The following is a 12,914-nucleotide window of genomic DNA, read 5'->3' on the forward strand; positions in this document are numbered from 1 at the left end:
AGAACCAGAGAATTTGCATTTCAACAAATTTCTGGGTGATCCTGATGTAGCTGGTCTGAAGACCACACTTTGAGAACCACAGCTTTAGATATTCCCTGTAATTATCTCAATAAATTGTATAGAAGGAATAAAAATATCCACATTCTACATGTCAGTAGATATTCAAGGAAATGGCTTGTTGTTTTTGTTTTTCAGAATTCATAGAAAACTGAACAGGAGACTTCTGTTTTTAAGATGGCTGAGTTTTGTTTTGGTTTTAACTTTGGCAAAAGAACACATAACATTAAATTTAGCATCTTTCACCCATTCTTCAGTGTGCAGTTCAGTATTGTTAAGCATATTTAAGAGTAGCTGAGCCTTGTGTCTATGCTCTTTTTATAAAATATAAAAGTCATTCCAGACCACAGGGCAAACGTGCAAGCACCCTCTCTATCTTTGATGAAACCAGGAGACAGCTCCAACCCTGAGACAGCATCCGGAGACAGTAACTTGGTTGGGAAGTGGCAAACGATTTGGCAAAATGGAGGAGTCAACCATCCTACCTAAGCAGGGGTGTGTATCCAGGAACAGCCCATTCACCCTGGAACCCCAGAAGGCTCAGGAGCTGGGAGAACCAGGTAGTGGAGGGAGTGGCGATGAGGCAGAGGATTGACCCAAAGTCTCTGCTGTGGGGTATTTTGACCCATTGCAGTCAGGCACTCACCCCTCAGAGGATACCTGGGATCGAATACTCTACAGAAACTGCATCTGAGAGGGCCCAGATTTAGTGGCCACAGTATAGGGAAAAAGTGAGGGCATGGTTGAGGCTAGACTGGGGCTTACGGATTGACTGAAAATCTGCACCCTGAATGATGACACCTTGAGTTCATTCCCAGACAAGCTCCAGAATATTTACATCTAAGCTTATTCAGCAACATGCCCTGCCCACCCCCACCCCCTTGCCACAAGGAGGGGATTTGAGCTTCCCTATATGAAGAAAACCAATTGCCTCAGAGAAGAGACTGGCTATTGTGGTGTTTGGGGCTTCTCGGAAAAATCTGACTTGGCACTTAATTACCCCGCAGTGAAGCACATCAGTTGTCAAGCTGTCTCCATGCTTGCCAAGCTTGCAGTCAGCTTTCACCTGCTTCGCTTTGAAATAAAGATCATTAGTCACTTAAGGTGAGTTTCTAGTCTGAAGAAGAGAGACCAAAGAAAATACTGCTGCAGAGGCAATGCCTTGCTGTGACTGCCACCTTGACATTCTCTTGGCCTGTTTGGGCATCTGTGAATGAAGAATTGACTTTACATAAAGAATTCTTAACTAGAGATCCTTGGACAGTGGATGTCAGTTTCTGTGTGTGTGCATATGAGCTCAAATCTAAGGTAGCACTCACCAGGTCCCCAGGGGGTCTGAGATGCACTACGAAGTGATAAGCCACTTATTGACTGGATTTCTGAGCTCTCTCCCAGGGCTTATTCCTTGAGTATATTTTGCTCTCTTACACCTCGGGAACTCTGCACACACAGGTACTTTGATTGGAATACCTTTTCCTTCACAATGGAGTTAATTCCTACTCTTTCTTCTAGAGTCATCAGACATATTGGGTTTTCTGATTAGGAAGTCTTCCTTGACCTCAGCCTCCCTTCTGGGTTGGGTGACCCCTTGGGTTTCCTCAGACCTCTGTACACCATCCTCATTTCCCTTAGAGAGATGTGTCTGCTGCCTCTGGATGCAAAGGCCGCTCTTCTCTCAAGAGCCTGGCTGGAGAGCTGAGTAATAATATCCTAGCAGCACCCGCCTGCCCAGTCCCAGGGCAAAGCACTTGTTAATTGGGTTGAGAGCTGGACTGGATGGATGCTCAGGAGTAAATCAGCTCCGGCCTTTGTGATACACTTCAAAGCTCAGCAGAAGGCAGAGTGAGCTGACTGGAAAAAGGAACAGGGAAAGATAGGGCAATTATTAAAACTCTTTTTGCCTCTGTCCTTAGGTTACCTACTAGGCTGGGCTTACTGAGCCTCTTCTGAACACTGTGAACATGAACTTAAACTTGGTGAAGGAAAATCAAGGTCAAGGCAATACCTCCATCTTCTGATTCAGCCCTTCTAGCGTCTGTCAGGAGAAGAGTGAGAAGTGTCTGAGTTGGTCCAGCCTGAACCCACATGATATGTGGAACAGACATTTTATTTGGGGGTTGCCCTCTATCTGAACCCTTTTGCTGTATTTGGAAAGTTTCTCATGTTGTGAGTCTTCATGGAGGGCAGAGGCCACTTCATTTCTGTTACAGACTTTTTAATCTCTAACATTTCTGTTTCATTCTTTCTTAGAATTTCCATCTCTTTGCTTACATTGCCCATCTATTCTCGCAGATTGTCTACTTTTCCCATTAGAACCCTTAGCATATTAATCAAAGTTATTTTGTGTTCCCAGTCTGGTCTTTCCACCATCTCTGCTCTTTCTGAGTCTGGTTCTGATGTTTTGTCTGTCTCATCAAACTGTGTTTTTGCCTTTTAATATGCCTTGTAGTTTTTTTTTGGTTGAAAGCCAACCTGCATAAAAGGAACTCTGGTAAACAGGTTTTTAGTGAAATAGTGATAAGGTATAGGGTGAGGTGAAGCATTCCACAGTCTTATGAATGGGTCTCAGTCTTCTAGTGAGGCTGTGTCTCTGGGCCATGAGCTTCATAAGCATGTCTCAGTTTTTCCCTCCCTTAGATGGGGCAGAATGGGTAGAGAGGACTGGAGTTGGGTATTTTCCTTCCCCCAGGCCAATTAGGCTCTGATAAAACCCCAATAGGTTAGGCTCTGGTAAAACAGTTTCTCTTGAAGGCAGGTCTTTTTAAGAAGAACAGAATGCTCTAGCATATTTAAAAATACCATATATTTCCTCTTCCCCTGTCAGAGGCATTAAGGAATTTCTCTCTCACATTCACTGAAATTACAGTATTTACTGTGAGAGCTTGGTCAAGCTCCCAGAGGTGAAGTTCACAAAAGTGAGGGGTCCCCTGATAACTAGATTCCACTGGAGTTTGTATCTGTCAGTCTTATCCAGGTGGAGTCTCCAGCTATCTGTCGATTATAGTTCAGGTTTTCCTACCCAAGGTTTCTGTGGCGATTTCTGCTCCAGTAAGTCTAACTTTCTGTATCTGCCTGTCTCTTCAGTTCCGAGGGCTGAAATTTCCCCTGTGACCTCATTTCTCTTACAGTCCTAAGAAGAGATGTTGATTTTTTGGCTTCTTACTTTCTGTTAGGATAGTGACAACTTCTGAGTTTCTTATGTGCTAGACTGGAAACTGGAAGTCAGTGATTTTTTTTTTTTACATTATTTTCATTGTGGTAAAAAACACATAGCATAAAATTTATCATTTGAACTATTCTCAAGTCAATGATTCAGAGGCATTCAGTACATTCACAGTGTTATGCAACCATCACCACCGTTCATCCTCAGAACTTTCTCATCATCCCAAACTGAAACCCTGTCTTCATTAAGCAATAACTCCCTGTTATGTAAAGTGCTAGCTTTTATATTATTCTTGATGCCATTGTTGTTATTATGTAGTGGTGGTGTTGTTCAGTTGCTCAGTGGTGTCTGAGTGTGATCTTTGTGACCCCATGGACTGCAGCATGTCAGGCTTCCCTATCCATCACCATTTCCTGGAACTTGCTCAAACTCATGTCCATCAAGTCGGTGATGCTATCCAACCATCTGGTTCTCTGTCATCCCCCTCCCCTCCTGCCTTCAATCTTTCCCAGCATCAGGGTCTTTTCCAATGAGTCAGCTCTTTGCATCAGGTGGCCAAAGTATTGGAGCTTCAGCTTCAGCAACAGTGCTTCCAAGAATATTTAGGGTTGATTTCCTTTGGGATTGACTGGTTTGATCTCCTTGTAGTCCAAGGGACTCTCAAGAGTCTTCTCCAACACCACAGTTCAAAAGCATCAATTTTTCAGCGCTCAGCCTTTTTTATGGTCCAACTCTCACATCCATACATGACTACTGGAAAATCCATAGCTTTGACTATATAGACCCTTGTCAGCAATGTCTCTGCTTTTTAATATGCTGTCTAGGTTTGTCATAGCTTTTCTTCCAAGGAGCAAGTGTCTTCTAATTTCATAGCTGCAGTCACCACCTGCAGTGATTTTGGAGCCCAAGAAAATAAAGTCTGTCACTGTTTCCATTGTTTCCCCACCTATTTTCCATAAAGTGATGGGACCAGATGCCATGATCTTAGTTTTTTGAATGTTGAGCTCTAAGCCAGCCTTTTCACTCTCCTCTTTCACCTTCATCAGATTATGTAGTGAAACTGCAATTGTTCTGTTAGGTTGTTAGGCATCGTTCTCAAGAACATTTAGAGTGGGGCATCATAACTTAAAGAGATGGGAATACCAAACCACCTTACCTGCCTCCTGAGAAATCTGTATACAGGTCAAGAAGCAACATTTAGAACCAGACATGGAACAACAGACTGGTTCCAAATAGAGAAAAGAGTACATCAAGGCTGTATATTGTCACCCTGCTTATTTAACTTATATGTAGAGTACATCATGAGAAATGCTGGGCTAGATGAAGCACAAGCTGGAATCAAGTTTGCAGGGAGAAATATCAATAATCTCAGATATGCAGATGACACCACTCTTATGGCAGAAAGCAAAGAGAAACTAAAGAGCCTCTTGACGAAAGTGAAAGAGGGGAGTGAAAAAGCTGGCTTAGAGCTCAACATTCAAAAAACTGAGATCATGGCATCCGGTCCCATCACTTTATGGAAAAGCTGGAAGGAAAAGCTATGACAAACCTAGACAGCATATTAGAAAGCAGAGACATGACATTACCAACAAAGGTCCGTCTAGTATGTATGTGAGAGTTGGATCATAAAGAAAGCTGAGCACCAAAGAAAGAATTGCTCACTTTTGAACTGTGGTGTTGGAGAAGACTCTTGAGATTCCCTTGGACTGCAAGCAGATCAAACCAGTCAACCCTAAAGGAAATCAACCCTGAATATTCATTGGAAGGACTGATGCTGAAGCTGAAGCTCCAATTCTTTGGCCACCTGATGTGAAGATCTGACTCATTGGAAAAGACCCTGATGCTGGGAAAGATTGAAGGCGGGAGGAGAAGGGGACAACAGAGGATGAGATGGTTGGATGGCATCACTAACTCGATGGACGTGAGTTTGAGCAAGCTCTGGGAGTTGGTGATGGTCAGGGAAGCCTGGCGTGCTGTAGTCCTTGGGGTCGACAAGAGTTGGACATGACTGAGACACTGAGCTGAACTGAACTGACCATAACATACTTTTTGAAGGGAGCTGATGGGATCAACACGTTTTAAGAAGGAAGGGTCAGTGATCAGGACAAACTGGGAACTGAGTGTGATGTTGATGCTTCTTCAAGTCAGAGCTGAGGAAACTGCCCTGAAAGTCTGGCCTAAATAGAAACATTTATCAGTGTAAATGTAGTAGGTTCACATAAACTTCATATCAGCAGTTTTGTTTTATTGTTTCATCTGCCCAGGAATGGAACCTTGCAACTCCAGAGAGATGAGTGGGAAGATTCCATGAACTATTCTCATTTCCAAATGTAATTGACAAGTAACTAGGAAGCTCTCCTTCCAAATGCTATGTTAACAGAGTCATCCATCCTCTTGCCCATCTAGGTGGTCCAGCCTGCCACTGTGATGCATGTTCATTGCTTCAGCAATGGAGATGTAGTGGAGTTGGTACAACCTTTCTGGAGGACAGTTTGGCAATATGGATCAAAATTATTAATTTGCAGAAACTTTGGCCCAGCCATTTCATTTCAAGGATTTAATTTATCTCAAAAAAGTAATTGGATAAATGAGTAAGGATGTTTGCACAAAGATGTTCAAATGAGGTTGTGTTTATAATTGTAAAAAATTGGAAACATTCTAAATGTCCAGCAATAGGGAACAGTTTATATCCATTATGGCATAAACAATGACATATTTAGTCTGGAACTGTTGCCAAAGTTGAGGCAGAGTTGTATGTAAGGGGAAACCTCCACAGTATTAAGGCTTATCCTGCAGAACATTTTCCTGGTTAATGTTTGCCCAGTAGAATGACTGTTCATTTATAGCACACAAACTTAGTGTATATGTGTCTCTTCATAGCAACTTTTTTTGGCAAATGTTTTTATAAGAAAGCATATCTACTGACATCCCTCTAACTCAATAGGGCATTTTAAACCAAATTACTTGGGAGAAAAATGTCTCATGTTTTATCCCAAATAAAATTGATAGCTCAGAATTACATGTAGAAGTATTGAAAAATTAAACAAGTGACCCAGAACCTCTAGTACTGAGAGATTGTGATTGATGAGTGCAGAGGTCACTGGGTGAGACTCCCAGGAAGGCCTTTGTAGAGGAACAGACCCCACTTTCTTGAGCCCTTTGGCCATTCTTCCTGCCTGGAACACTGACATGATGCCTAGAGGTACAGCAAACATCGAATAATTCTGTGGCTACAATGCTGAAGATGAAAGTCTTTGCACTCTGACAGAGAGGAAAGAAGGAAAGAGGAGGCATACCCAGGGCTCCTTGTTACATGAGACATACAAGCCTGCAGTCGTTCATTCCTCTTTTTTTCTTTTTAAAAAATCTTCACCTTTATTTATTTACTTTCTAATATTTATTTATTTTATTGAGCTGGGTCTTAGTTGTGGCATGTGGGATCTAGTTCCCTGACCAAGGAATGAACTCCAGCCCCCTGCATCGGGAGCCAAGAGTCTTAGCCACTGGACCACCAAGGAAGTCCCCATTCCTCTTTTTTCTTACCTTCTGTCATATACTTCCAAACACAATCCTGATACAATTGTTTTCAGCTCCCTCTTTCTCTTTCTAACAACAGATGATAAAAATCATGTACCAATAAATATATCTGGCTAACGAAATAAAAGAAGATATAATTTAAAAAGTCAACGGAGTGATAACAAAGCATTTGTGCACCTTGGCTGTCATTAGCAGAGAGAGAGGCCATGTTACCATACCCTTAGCAAATGTCTAACAACAAGTTTGTTGATGATCTGGAAGTAATGCTAAGCATCTTACAACCTAATGTGTATAGTTTTAAAAAAACATGTGTCACCGTTCACCTGAAACCATCACATTTTGTTAATCGGCTGTACCGGCAAAATAAAAGTTTCGAAAAAATGTATGTGGTGTGTGTGTGTGTGTGTGTGTGTGTGTGTGTGCGCGCGCGTGTGTGTGTGGCTATACGGCGAAATAAAAGGTTCAAAAAAATGTATGTGTGGTGTCTGTGTGTGTGTGTGTGTGTGTGTGTATACATTTTACTGAGTTTTAGTAAAATTTCAGGCAATTGGTTGAGGTTTTTGAGCTAATATGTGTATGATTTTTCCTATTCAATATAATGGAAATAGGTTTCCTTTCAGCATTTTCATTAAGAATACCTTTTTTTTTAGGACCTGATTACTGATACTGAGTGAGACATGCCAGGTCTGGAGGGGACCCTGCTGCCCTGAAGCCAATTCCTATTTGCATAGGCTCTCCTGTCCCCAGTTCCAGTTTCACCCTCTCCCTCCCTCAGGGCCCTGAATCTGCCTATCTGCTGGTCTTTGAAGGTGCTCTCTAGACCCTGACCTCAGCTGGCACTTGCTCCTGAAGCTGTGCAGAGACTTCCCCTTTCTAGGATCTCTCTCCCTTCTGCCCTCCAGTGGCCCTAATCTGGGGAGAGTAGCTACTTTCCAGATTCCCTGCTGGAGCCCGGCAATTGCCTGGCCAGTTTTTTTTTTTTTTTAATTAATAAATTTATTTACCTCCACCAAACTATGGTGGAGGTAATGAAGATAACCTCCTTCAAAAGATCCCATGCACGTACTGCTACACTCAGCGCCCCCAACCCTGCAACATGCCACCACCAACCACATCTCTGCTACGAAGTGAGGTAATAAGATTTCATTAATGTTTCTACCATTTTAAGTTACATACAGCCAGAAGTCCATATAGCCATACAGCTGCTGGATCATCTAAAAAGCAAGAGAGTTCCAGAAAAACATCTATTTCTGCCTTATTGGCTATGCCAAAGCCTTTGACTGTGTGGATTACAATAAACTGTGGAAATTTCTGAAAGGGATGGGAATACCAGACCCCCTGACCTGCCTCTTGAGAAATCTGTATGCAGATCAGGAAGCAACAGTTAGAACTGGACATGGAAAAACACACTGGTTCCAAATAGGAAAAGGAGTACATCAAAGCTGTATATTGTCACCCTGCTTATTTAACTTCTATGCAGAGTACATCATGAGAAGCTGGGCTGGAAGAGGCGCAAGCTGGAATCAAGATTGCCAAGGGAAATATCAATAACGTCAGATATGCTGATGATACCACCCTTTAAGGCAGAAAGTGAAGAGGAACTAAAGATCCTCCTGATGAAACTGAAGGAGGACAGTGAAAAAGTGGCTTAAAGCTCAACATTCAGAAAACTAAGATCATGGCATCCGGTCCCATCACTTCATGGCAAATAGAGGGGGAAACAGAGGAAACAGTGTCAGACTTTATTTTCTTGGGCTCCAAAATCACTGCAGATGGTGATTGCAGCCATGAAATTAAAAGACGCTTACTCCTTGGAAGGAAAGTTATGACCAAACTAGATAGCATATTAAAAAGTAGAGACATTACTTTGCCAACAAAGGTCAGTCTAGTCAAGGCTATGGTTTTTCCAGTAGCCATGTATGGATGTGAGAGTTGGACTATAAAGAAAGCTGAGCACAGAAGAATTGATGCTTTTGAACTGTGGTGTTGGAGATGACTCTTGAGAGTCCCTAGGACTACAAGGAGATCCAACCAGTCCGTCCTAAACGAAAACAGTCCTGAATATTCATTGGAAGGACTGATGTTGAAGCTGAAGCTCCAATACTTCAGCCACCTGATGTGAAGAACTGACTCATTTGAAAAGACCCTGATGCTGGGAAAGATTGAGGGTGGGAGGAGAAGGGGACAACAGAGGATGAGATGGTTGGATGGCATCACCGACTTGATGGACATGAGTTTGAGTAAGCTCTGGGAGTTGGTGATGAACAGGGAGGCCTGGCATGCTGCAGTTCATGGGGTCGCAAAGAGTTGGACATGACTGAGGAACTGAACTGAATTGAACTGAACTGATTATCTCACTTAAGTTGAGTAGAGTATTTCCACAGTTGGCTGAGCTGGCACCACAAAATGACATCATAAAGAACTTAAATCCTTTCCATAGTCCTGCTCTGCCATCTCCAGGTCATTGCCTCATCCTCTTAGTTTCATTCCCCACATGATCTCAGGATGACTGTCATTTTTCAAGGAGTGTCATTCTGCTGTTAGTGTGTAGAGGCAACAAAAACCTTAAGCATACCCTTCTCTGAGATTGAGGAAAACTTCCCCAGAACCTCCATCAACTTTCCTGTCATTGCTCATGGCAAGAACTGGGTTATGTGTCCACAGGCCAATTTTGAGTAGTGTCTCTGAGTATTGGGGCTTTGTATGTATTAGTATTTTTAATTCCCTAGGTATTTTTGATGGGCAGCAGGGGTCAGAACCACTCTTTTACATTAAACATAATTCACCTTCTGGAGCTAGAGAAGGGGCTATTTTCCCTGAAGCACGTGGCCATTAGACACCAGGAGAATAGTAAGGTTGTTAGCAAGGAAAATGATGGAAATTGTTGTGTAGGCAAATGATAGTGGTTGACATTTAGGGTGTGCTCCTATTTCATGTGTAATATGACATATATGCCAAGAAAAAACTGTGGAAGATCATGGATCAAAATTGGGTTTCTCTGGTGGCTCAGATGGTAAAGTATCTGCCAGGAATGCGGGAGACCTGGGTTCGATCCCTGGGTTGGAATATCCCCTGGAGAAGGAAATAGCAACCCACTCCAGTATTCTTGCTTGGAAAATTCCATGGACGGAGGAGCCTGGTAGGCTACAGTCCATGGGGTCTCAAAGAGTTGGACACGACTGAGCAGCTTCACTTTCACTTTGTGATGAGCGAGAGAATTAATTATAGCTGATTTCCACTTAGTTGAACTTTTACCATGAACATTAGTCACAATCAGAAAAACAATGAAGATACATGCATTTTGGGGAAAATATTTTTTTTTAAAGATAAAAAAGCCATTGTGAGGAATGAAATGCTGTTTTTTCCTCTGTGGGGTAACCACTATGGAATAAGCCCTGTTTCTTGTTCAGCAACTTGTTGCTAGGAGCTTAGAATTTATTACTGACCTAGTAAGGATACTTCTCTTTCCCACCTGACCAGAAGAAAAATAAACTCTCATCTGGACAGTCTCATTTCCTTTGCCAGTGATTGGGTTAAGCCAGGACCTATGATGAGGTTGTAGCCATTAAAATGTCAGGAGGCATCAGCTGGGGGTATGGTGTGTGTTTCTAGGAAATATTTCTTTACTTTTCAAAAGACTCAGGAGAAAAGGGTCTCTTCTTCCCCCAAACATATTCTTGACTATATATGATGTCTGGATATTGCAGCCATCATCTTATGATTACGTGGGGACAAAGTCCACATGCTAGGGATGACAGGGTGAAAATCCTTGGTAACGCTTTTAAACCTTAAGTATAATTTCATGCAATAAATTACAAAACTCTTAAGTGTACAGTTTGGTTTGTACCAAAATTTTGTTTATACACATCCATGTAACCACTACAAGATCAAGATACAGAACATTTCTAGTACTTCAGAGAGCTCTCTCCTGCCCCTTTCCAGCCAATAGTCAATAGCCAACACCTACTGTACTGATTCCTATCTTCATACATTATTTAACTGTTCTTGAACGTCACATGAATGGATTCATACAGTACATATTATTCTGTACAAGGCTTCTTTGCTCAATGTTTTCTTTGACATTCATTCATGTTTTTATGTACGTCAATAGCTTATCAAACCACTGCGTGATATTCCATTGGTACCACAATTTATCCACTTCCTGTTGATGGGCATTTATTTCCAGGTTTTGGCTGTTATTTTTTTTTTAAAGGTGCTATGAACTTCTGTGCACCTATCTTTGAGTGAATATATGTCCTTATTTCTCTTGCGCATATACCTAGGAGTGAAACTGCTAGGACTTGGGATAAACAGCTATTTATTTAGCTTTAGTTAGATACAGCCAAACAGTTTTCCAGTGTGGTTTAACCAATTTACATTTCCACCAGACGTGTGAGATTTCCAATTGTTCTACTATCTCAGCAACACTTGGTATAGTCAGTCTTTGATTTTGTCCATTCTGGTGGATGAATAGTAGTATCTGATTATAGTTTAGTTTGCATTTCCCTGAAGACCTTTTCAAGTGCCTTTTGGTCATTTCCTCTCCTAAGAGGTACCTGTTTAAGTCTTTTCCTCTTCTTAAAATTGGGTTGTTTTGTCTTCTGCTATCAATTTGTAGGAGTTTGTTTACATTCTGCATATAAGTCTTTGGTCATATGTATGAAATGCAAGTATCTTCTCTCAGTCTGTAGATTGCTTCTTCAGTTGCTTAATAATGTGTTCTGATGAGTATAAGTCCTTTATAAGTATATTTAATTTATAAGTATATTTATAAGTATAAGTATATTTATAAGTATATTTATTTATAAGTGTAAGTATATTTAATGAAGTTCAAATGATCAATGTTTTTAGTATGGTGTTTTTTGTGCTCTGTTTTGGAGGTATTTGCTTACTCTCAAGATTATAGAGATATTTTCCTCTTTTCCTCCTCAAGCCTGATTCGTTTTAACATTTATATTTAGGTTGGTGATCCATACAACATTAATTTTTAGGTACAGTGTTGGGTAAAGATTGATTTTTCTAATACATATTATTTTCTGTGTGGATACCCAGTTTCTCTAGCACCACTAATTGCAATGTCACCCTTGCTATAAATCAAATGAACATGCATGTTTTGCTCTATTCCTGGACTCCCAATTCTGTTCCATTGGTCTATTTATCTATCCTTGTATCAATACCACCCTGGTTTAATTATAGCTTGATATTAAGCATTCATATCTGGTGATGTATGTTCTTCTTCAAGATTGTATAGGTTGCTCTAGGTCCTTTGTATTCCCATATAAGTTTTAGAATTGACTTTATAATTTCTAACATAAACTTAGGAAATTTGATTGTGATTGTAATAAGTCTGTAAGTCAATATAAGGAGGATTGATCTAACAATATTGTCTTCCAATCCATTTATTTATATCTTCTTGATGGCTTTATTGAACATCTGATTTTATCTACTCAACCATGGAGTTACCATACCTTTTTCTTGTTATTATAAACAAGATTATATAAATGTAATATATATATGTTCATTACTGCTTAAGGCATTTTTTCTGGTTACTTGCAGCTAAAAACATCCCAAGTGATATAACATTCTTGCTCTGTGGTGTGATGGACTGATTAAGTAGAAGGCTTGAATCAGTGCTGCTCCCTATGTGGCCATGGTAAGTCACCTAACCTCTCTGGGCCTATTTCCTTACCCAGGGAAATCTCATAGGGTTGGAAAGTTCTTCTCTTTTTCACAAACTAGTAAACTCTGACTCATATTTTTTGTCTCAATTTAAGTCTCATTTTCTTTGGGATGTCTCTTCTGATTCTCCCAGTAAACTTAGATATTTTTTTCTATGCATGCCTTTCAAAGCAATCAGTACACTGTAATATCATTGTTTGCATACTTGTCTCATCAGTACCTTACTAATGAGGGGACAGAGGGTGCCCTAAAGGGCTTAACTGAAGAGAGTTTAATGAAGGGACAATTATAGAGGAATAGACAGGATTAAGGAAATCCACACAGGATGATGAGGAACCCCAGGGACTAGCCACAGAGGCAAGTCATTACCATTCTTGGGTCTAAAGGATTGAGATAAAGGAAGTATTATTGGATCACAGTGAGATCTGTAGCTATGGGGGAGGGGCTGTCCGACAGATGCTATGAGCTATAGGGGAAC

The 12,914-nt window shown here is 40.9% G+C and overlaps 1 protein-coding gene across 1 annotated transcript in view; it reads left to right on the plus strand.

Annotated features, from left to right (window-relative positions):
• The window catches only part of PDYN (prodynorphin), a 105,535-nt gene that overhangs the window by 22,732 nt on the left and 69,889 nt on the right, over nt 1-12,914 (plus strand). The window contains exon 3 of the mRNA XM_043883470.1: nt 12,314-12,410. The gene's annotated coding sequence lies outside the window, so the exon portion shown is untranslated. The remainder of the gene's footprint in view (nt 1-12,313; nt 12,411-12,914) is intronic.

This window comes from Cervus elaphus, chromosome 23 (assembly GCF_910594005.1).
Source record: "Cervus elaphus chromosome 23, mCerEla1.1, whole genome shotgun sequence".
Lineage (NCBI taxonomy): Eukaryota > Metazoa > Chordata > Mammalia > Artiodactyla > Cervidae > Cervus > Cervus elaphus.